Below are 10,160 nucleotides of genomic sequence, written 5' to 3' on the forward strand. Positions count from 1 at the left end.
ATTGGAAAGCTCTTTCCGACCCGGTTGTTTTGACATAATGTAGGCCCCATTCCGAGGTCTGAGTCCAAAGATACGGCCTTCAGAAGTTCTGTTGACTTGTGTGCTGTTTCAGCCCGCGTCGACTTTTCAGCTTTTGACCGGGCTTTAGAAAGGCTTTGTCTTCTTAAATCTTGGCCTTTAATCACGGAACTCCTTAGTAACCGACCTTAGCTCCTTTATCTCGCTAAAGTAGCACATTTCTGCACATAATGGACTTTGAAACCTGAAATGCATAAAAACACGTAATCAGTGTTAACTCTTAATTATTACTCACATAATTGGTCTAAAAGTATGCCTGTTACAGGGTTAAAACTACAGTTTTGGGCTCTTATCAGTATCCCAATGGTGTAGTTGAAAACATTCTCGTTAAAGTGCAAGATTTTTACTATCCAGTCGACTTTGTTATTCTTGACACAGAAGTTGCTCATGATTCCATTCCCATCATCTTAGGGCGTCCTTTCTTGGCAACCGCCAATGCCTAAATCAATTGTCGGGATGGCTCAATGACTCTTTCTTTTGGAAATCTTTCTGTAGAAGTTAACATGCTTAGACAAAAGCAGAGACAACTAGGTTTTCCTGTAGAAGGTGAAGTTAAGTCTATTGATAGTTTTGTATATCACATTAGTGCTTCCGACGATCTCGTCCCCACACTAGTAGATACCCCTCTTATGGAAGAAGACAAAGATCACAATTTTGACTCCTTGAACATAACTGAACTAGCAAAAGAATTTTCCACCCTGCCTTCCGACCCTACAACAGATGGAGCACTACAAGAAACAGGGTCTTTGGCGACAAAAAAAATTGTCGCTGAAAATCGCATAAACGTCGCTAATACAAATTGGCGACGCTTTTTGGAGTGTCGAGTCAACGCCGCTAATGCTATAGTCGGCAATGATATGCAGCCACGCTTATTTTAACGCCGCCAAATAGCCGATATTTATCGACGTTTATTACCGTCGCTATTTCTCTAATTTAAAATCGCTAACTCATTTTGGTATTCTCATTGCGAACGCCGCAAAAGATGAAATTTTGGCGACATTTTTTTAATCGTCGGTAATAAAGCATTACTAGCAACGCTTTTAACGTCAATAAAAGTCTGAAAATTTTGAAAATTTTTAGCATTATTAGTGACGCTTTAATCATCGCTATAAGTCCAAAAATTAAAAACAAATATCTTATTAGCGGCGTTTTTATTGTCACTAAAAATATTAATAATTTGAAACTTTGGTTATATAAGTTTAATGTTGTTATCATCGTTAAAGATCTAAAATATTTGAATTTTGTGTATTTTTAGTGACGTTGTTATCATCGTTAAAGATCTAAAATATTTGAATTTTGTGTATTTTTTTAGTGACGCGTTTCTATCGTCGAAAAGGTAAAACAAATTAAAAAATTAGTGTTATAAGTGACGTTTTCATCGTAGCTATTGGTTAATTGTAATCATATTCCCACACTACATACGTCACAAAAGACTATTTTGATCACTAATATCGCTTTCGATTGCCCCCCCCCCTCTATTCAACAAATAAACACAAACTGAAACATCAATTATCTTAAGCAACAAATTTTCAATAAATAAAAGTGAGTTAATTCACTCCATTAGAAACAAAAGAGAGTTGCATCATCCCCTTCATAATTTTTATTTCTGAACTCATCTTAAGAAAAGTATTAACTTAAACAAAAACATTTCTAAACATCCCTCAAGTAGCTTGAGAATGAACCATCTTCACAAAATAAAAATGATAATAAATAACATTTAGATTCCTCTAGTGTCTCTTGCAATTCCAAAACGCCATTTCTTCACAAAACTAATACCAAACCGATCCATTTTGGCATAAGATTATCTGCATACAAAGATATTATCTATTAGACCACAAAAAAAAAAATGAAACAAAAATATAATAGTTTCATCACGCAAAAATTAAAATCCAAATGAACTATTAACAATTATGTTAAGTTTAAATTGTATCAAAATAATTTATCCATTAGACCTCTACTAGCTAGTATTCATTGAGATAAATCTAAGAACTGAATTATATACAAAACAAGAATTTCATTAATATGAAGAGGCACAAAGGTACAAGGCTAGAGGAGTCTGCAGTACGAAGTTATATACCTCCTTAGCACGGCACTAAGGAAAGCATAGACTCTAAAGACCACGAATATTAAAGAAGAGTCCTAGCCATGTTTCTACGATCTCAATCCGTATATACTTGAATGAATGCTAGAAATGTCCATCAAAATCCTTACTTTTTTTCTAATTAATTTATTCATTCTAATTTTGGAGCATCCAACTCAAAACTAATTGGTCATGAGCAGAGCCCCCAGAACTTATATACTATTATGTGTGGACATGGGATTATACTGTATATATCTCTGACATTTCGAATCACATATCATAAAGTTATAGTTAAATATCTGTAAGACTAGGAATGTTGTAATTGCACAGACATGTATTATAGGTCACAACTTCACACAGTAGCTCAAATTGTTCAATTAAGACCTAAAAGATACCATGAGCAACATGCTTATCTTAAAGAGTTAGTGAACTGAAAATCACCGGATCAATAGCGGTCTAGCCATCAACTCAACCGACACAAGCCCCTCTCGACGCATCAAGTTTCAAATGGTCGCCATCGAGAACAAATGGTGAAATAAGCTTTTGAGTTGTATATGGACTTATAAGTAAGGCTGCCATTATCAAAACCACAAACCCGGTTGGAATTATATGTATAATAGTAGCCCTTAAAGACGACCAGTGCCTCGCTTCCGACTTGATTAAAGCATATAATATTCCTTTGCTTTCTCGTTCTTACTCCCCCAAGAGCACCCACCAAACCTCCCTTTGCGCCACTTCCAAAGACTTTTGAGAGAAGAAGATAGACTAGTATCCTCTCGCGCAACACGGGGGTGGGAAGGACAACTATGGAAAACCAAACCGGAGGGGACCTAGGGTAGGGAGAAACACCTGCCTAAAACCAAAAAGATAAGATGAAACTAAAACCCAATTCTACAGAAAAACAATCTTGAAAGGAACGTGCTTAGGTCTCCACAGAACAACTTATTCGTCTTGCAAAAAGAGACAATAATAAGTTCATAGATTAACATCTAGGGTTCACCAACCCCAATAAAATAGGTCACATGTCGGATAGTGAAGGTAGAGACGTAAATAGGCATCAAAATCGAGGGAAAACAGGTTCTATTTCTGCCATCTATAAAAAGATTTGTGAAGAACAAAGATGGGAATCGAAAAAAAAAAAAAAAAGATTGGAGAAAGCCGCACTATAACAAGATTTTTGAAGGTGTCATTAAACCAATCGCTAAGCATATAAAGACAAGATGCCATCGAGCTTAGACAGTTGGTCTACAACACTTGGCATATTAGTAGTTAGATCAACTGAATTTTTGTAGCTCGGCTCTTCTCTTTTCTTCGAACTTGGAAGGTCTTCCTAATACTATTTATTTGTTTTAAAGAAATACATACCGTTGCTTTTCGCCGGTGGGAGTTGTTGTCAATTTCTCTTGTTTATTAACTTAATTTTCTACGATTATCACTACAAGTCTACAAGGTAAGAGAGTAAGACCAAGTATTCACACTTTGCATAAGTGCGGAATCATCTATAAGCCAATTGGACCAATGCCATTTGAAAGTGTTTCCTCACCAGCAAGTTAACTGACCGTTTCTTCTTCAGTTGATATATTGACTTCTCTTTTGGTTAGAGCAAGAGTCATACTCTCTAAACCCCTATAAACTAGACCCTAAGCCTAAACCCTAAACCTCTAGACACTAAACCCTAAACCAACTCATTGCATTTCATAATAGTTGGTCGAAACTACTAAATAATAAAATGCATTTTGTGCACAAAATGCATATCATCTTTATATATACATTTTAAAATGCATTAGTATTTTAAAATAAGTTTACTATGCTGGTGGTTTATATTTGTGCATATGCATTTAAAAATGCAAAATAGGTGGTTATAATTGTTTATTTGTAAACTTTTCTAAAAGAGGCTCCCTGACAATGGGCTCGATTCAACATCACTCACAACATCCACAAGTAGTAGCCATTGGATATTCACTTGTAAATCTAGAGTTAGCTTCAATGGGATCATCATGGTTCATATACACTGGCTCATCTTCATTCGAGCTAGACTCAACAGATAGGGATTTAACCTCAGTAGGCATAGTACTAAAGGAATCGGTTGACCCTTCCAAAGTAATAGATTCACTAGAAGACTCTGAATATGGTTTGAACTTCTTCGATCAAAAACCCCTTCGATCAATAGATTCACGAAGACTCGTTTATGTGTACTCCACATAAACACATGAATAGGGTGACAAGTTCTATTGAAGATGACAAGTTATCTCCCCAAGTAGCATTGAGATGAATCAGCGGGTTTGGAACCTACCCAAGATCAGTCTAACTAAAGTATCCACTCGGACAATATGAAAAAAAAAAAAGCTCTACCCTCCCTCATAACAAAAAGGATTACCCACCTATCATGCTAATCAACCACCAACAGAAACCCCCCAACACAGCTAACGCGAAAACAAATCACCTCAAAATTACATAACATAGTCAAGTAAGGTAGACCTATATATCTTGCAAGATACATACTTATAGAATAGAGTTAAATAGAACTAATCAAATCAATACTATGGAAAGTAAATCTAAATTAATTAATTTAAACATAAATAAATAAAGCCACAAACAATAGGGTGGAAGAATTTAGTGAGGAGCTATGAACTAATAGGTCATCTACTTAAAAGTTTATGTCTACCCAAATCTCAAACAATTACATACCTAAGATAAGATATGTGACTTTTATAGTAAAATTTTCGACAGAGTCTCCTCTCAGATTTTCAACATTTCATAAATACAATAACCTTCATAACCTGAAAAATCACAATAATATATTTCACAAGACGGTGAAAAACCCATATTCCATTTACCAAAACTGAATGGACTATATACAACCTAAAACATGATATGGAGGCTTATTCATTCCGATCAAACAACTATATCCCAATCAAGCAACACCAACACATATCAGAAAACAGTTAAATTCATAAATCATACCACATTGAAGGAGGACCACCAAGCTTCTCCATGAGATAGTCCAACTGGCGTTGTTGTTGTTGAATTTGCGCCTGGTGTGTTTCTTGTGTCTCTTGAGCCGCTTCCTTCCATCCTCGCAACTCTTCTAGTTGAGACTCTGCCTCTTCTGCCCTTGCTCTCAACTGATCCACATCTGGGTGCTCATATCCAACCACACGTTTACGGGATGGGGGTGCCTCGCCATGTCCAAGACCACGTTTATAACCAGTGTCTTACGCCCAAGACTTCATCAAAAATCTCTTCTTCACCAAAGGGTTAGAACCTTCTAGTGTAGGTTGATTTTGTAATTCCACCATTCTCTCCCTGAAAAGAAAACAAATAGATATAACTATCTCACAAAAAGTACGATTTAGCTAAGTTAAAGGGTAAGTACGAAGTTAATTACATAATTATTTTCTGCTTCGGGAGAAACCCCGCCCTTTTCTCACTGAAATGAGTCTTACGATATAGTGCGATCATCCCAAACCTCTTGTTGAGTCTCTCGATCAACCGGCCGTGTGTCATTTTAAAAGACGCATAAAAAATTCCAAAGTTAGTACTAAAAAGAAAACTATTTATAATATCTAAAATTAATCAATTAAGTGTACCATGTCAGACGGATCCGCACAAAAGATTTTGAACCAAAGACAATGGTTGACGACAAGGCATGGCGGTATTGGTTATGCGCATACTAACATCCCGGGTTAAAACAAATAAACAATGCATCATAAAAGAACTATTATAATGTGTATAAGTACAACAACCAACCCTTTAGCACTACCACTTCCCACATTGAATTTGGCCGCCATAACCTCTTCTTTAAAAAAGAGGAGTAAAACTCACTTACCTTGAACTTATCTGTTTCCCACGAGATCGCACCATCTCTCCCACGACTCTTGTGATACACCATCAAATGGGTGTTGACGCTTTGTTCACATTATTTGGAATGCTCACGTAGTACTTGTGAAGGGCACACCTATGATCTCCGAACGATCCCTAATATAATTATTAAATGATGGTTTCGACATGTGGTAGATGGATGTCCATGTCAAACTTTTCCTACAAAAACAAATAAAATAAAATACGCATGAGATATCATAAAGACGTAATTTTCAAAGACGATGCTTTAAAGAGTTTAGTAAAAGAAACAATTAATAAACAAACATCAATTACCAAAACAAGCTTGTGAAGACTTTTCCTTTGATCATCGATCACGCCTTTCCAAGAATGGACAAAAGCGGTATTCTAAACCTAGCAATGACGCCAAGCTCGGTGATCCACTGTTGGCTCCAATTGCATACAGCCTATCTTTCCCAATAGCAATCTCTATCCTCGGTTTTCCACCCCTCGTGCTAAGTGGTTCTTAAGAATTAGGTTTTGGGTCTTCTTTCTAGGCTCCCCGTTTTTGGCTTTCATAATTATTTAGAAGACAAAATATTTGTTAGTAAGTATTGTACCAACACTAGCGAGAACCGTAAAAAGATTAGTATGAAGAAGAATAGTACAAAATTAAGAAAGAATTATACCAACACTAGAACCATCTTGGCGCTGGCCGAGTGGCCCGAGGCGTGATGTAACACGAAAGTACGCTGATGGACGACCCAGTGCCATAGCTACACCAAAGAAAATTAAATAGTAATACTTTTAAACAAAAAGCAATAAAAGAAGAATAAAAAGAGTACAATATCAAAAGGCAATAGAAGAAAAGGTTCCCAAAGTTTGAACTGTTTAATATTTACTTCAAGCAAAGAGTAAATCACACCTATAATCGATCATATTCATGATTCAAAGTTAATATCAAATATTAATGAATCTCTATAGAAAGGATAATCAACATGAACCCTCGAGGGTTTAAGAAGTAACTAGCAACCTACAATGTCTTTGTGAGTAATGAAAACTTCAAGTCACATCTTAACCTTTACATGTGTAAGTAATACCACACATGTTAGCACGATACAACCTCCAAATACTTGCATTAGGACAGACAAGGTCCTATCCAAATCAAGACGTGTCTTTGATTGAAAACCATGGGAGGGCATGAAATTCGACTCTATTCATCGGGGGTCAAGACACTAAAAGACGACCTGTTCCACAGCAAGTACTATATAAAGGAAAAAGGAGAATACTAATAAGAAGAGCTACTAGTAAAAAACATCAACAGAAGTAAGACAACACATAATGTTAGAACCATTATAGCTTTAACGGACTAGTCCAGTGAAAGACAAAAAAAATGACAACTAACACGAAACACAAAAAATGTAGAGATACCATAACAAAGAGAGAAGGCGGGTTATGAACCATCAAATGTGGCCATTAACACATGGTTAAGAACTGACAACTAGCACGAAACACAAAGTGGACACTAGAGAGTACAATACTTTTAAACAAAAGGCAATAAAAGAAGAGTAAGAAGAGTACAATATCAAAAGGCAATAAAAACGAAGCCTACAAGTATGAATGTGTGATATACATTTATAAGTATTTGAGAAATATATATTTTTATAGAAGAAAAATAACAAGTGATAAGAGCCCAAAACTGTAGTTTTAACCCCTTAATAATCATACTGTTAGACCAATTATGTGAATAATAAGTAAGAGTTAATACTGATTACGTGTTTTTATGCATTTCAGGCTTCAAAGTCCATTATCTTGCTAAATGTGCCACTTTAGCGAGATAAAGGAGCAAAAGTCAGCAGAACTTCCGAATGCCATATCTTTGGACTCAGACCTCGGATTGAGGCCTACCTTATGTCAAAACGACCGGCTCGGAAAGAGCTTTGCAATGGTCCAAGCCTTGACCCAATCAGAGGAGCAGAAGTGGACGAAAAGTCTGTGGAAGCTAACTGCAGCTGAAGAGGCCTTTTTGAATTTGAAAGAATTGGGTTTTGGGCCCCGATTCTCCTCGCCCAAACCCCGGCTCCAAGCCCATGCACGAAATTTTGGATCTGGATGTATAAAACAAAAGCTTAGCTCTTTGTTAATGGTAGCTAGTTAGACCTAAATTAAGATATAGAATTATAGATCTAGTTTTATTAATTAAATTAAGTTTTAGTTCCATTTAAATTCTTGTTTTAGATTAAATCCTTGAATCATTGTTCTTGATAGATTAGATAAATAAAGTAGTATTTTTTATCAAGTTCGAATTTGTCATTTCCATTTTAGATCTAAATTCAATTCTTGTCATTGTTTTATTCCAGCCATTAAATTAGATTCATTATTGCTAAATTAAGTAATTCTCAAATTCTCACATTATGTTTAGTTTAGATTCAATGGTAAATGTTAGATTGATGACTCAAGGCTAAACCTCCATTAGAGGGGTTGATGAAGCTTTGATGAAACCTTAGTTGTTTAGTATAGAAACGTTGTAGCATCTATTCCACTCAAGAAGGTCGCGTTTCGCCATGAGAATGGGTGGGCGACCTCACATGCTAGTTAGTACTTGGTAGAAATGCCATGAACACTAGGGATTAGACTCGGAATTCTTGCCGTGAAAACGTAAGAATCGAGATACCACAATCTGTACTAGGTCATTAAGTTGGATTCGAGGTGGATTCGATTCCCCTCTAATTCCTTTATCTAGAGTCAAACAATAGTATTTCCATAGCATTTGTAGTTAATTTCTAGTAATCATCTTAAGTAAGTATCGTAGTATAATATTTCGTAAAGCTCTCATTGACTTAAGAGTGACTAGTTAGACTTAGAAAACAATCCATGCTAGGGAACTAGGAGTGGAACGAACTTCGTACTCCATTTAGTGCAATTCGCATTGAGAGTAGAAGCTTTGATAATTGACACGTAAAAGAATTAAGTTTAGTTTACTTACGTTTTGAATTCATAGTTCATTTCGTAGGTAGACTATTCATTTTACATTTATCAACAAGCTTTTACATTGATTATGATCAATCAATATCAGTATCATTATCACTCGAAAGAATCTCCTCTTCAGTACAATATTCTATCAATGTATCATCTTCTTCAATGTCATAGTCATTGGTCATAATTGTATCGTCAGTCTGGTTAGCGTCCACAATATTGTTAAAGACCTCATTTGCATCAACCTCTTCAGCCTCATCTAGGTTCACATCATCTCTATTCATTTGCACAAGCATAACTTCATCACTTAGAATTTCATCAACTATGAGTTGCTCCTCTTGTTGATAAGTCTCAGCATTCTGATGTACTCCGATTTCTTCCTCTTTCTCTAGAACATCAAACGTGTTCCTATGAACTATCTTCTGTGCAACTTGCCAATCACCACGCAATTTGGTGTCTGCCACATAGAATACTTGACTTGTTTGTGTGGCCAACACAAACGGATCATCTTTATACCACTTCCTAGACACATTAACACTAATGAAATATCTATCTACATGGATTCCTGTTTTTTTGTTACTAACATCCCACCAATCACACTTGAAAAGCCAAACTCGTTTCCCAAATATATATTCTAACTCTATAACATCCGCCAGGACACCATAAAAGTCGATATCATTTGATTGGTCATCCCCTTTAACAACCACACCACTATTTTGAGTCCATAGAGTTTTCTCACGATCCTTGGTATGAAACCTAATTCCATTGATAATGCAACCACTATATCGAAGTCACACGATGATCGGGACCGCATGATAGTGAATATAAATCATCGGTTGCCTTGGGAGATTTCTCATAGTACAGTTGTTCCATCTATCAAATGGGAAAAAAATTAATAATAATTTAAGATCTTTTGTAATCGAGTGAACCTAACTACATGTCAACTTAATTTAACACTTACGCTTGAGCCCTAACCATTCAAGCAAAATGTTGTTCCCGCCTTTTTCCAAATCACGAGAGCTGTGCTTTTGTAGCTCAACCATATGCTCACTGCAAAATGAGTATTATTATCTTTAAGTGATTGATTTAACACAATCTACATCGACACATCTAATCAAAAAGACACTTACTCTAAATATGATGATATTTCTTCTGAATTGTTTAACACATAATATCGAGCCTTGTTGAAATCCTTTGAACTCATTGT

The sequence above is a fragment of the Coptis chinensis genome, chromosome 1 (genome assembly GCF_015680905.1).
Source record: "Coptis chinensis isolate HL-2020 chromosome 1, ASM1568090v1, whole genome shotgun sequence".
NCBI classification, from domain to species: Eukaryota; Viridiplantae; Streptophyta; class Magnoliopsida; order Ranunculales; family Ranunculaceae; genus Coptis; species Coptis chinensis.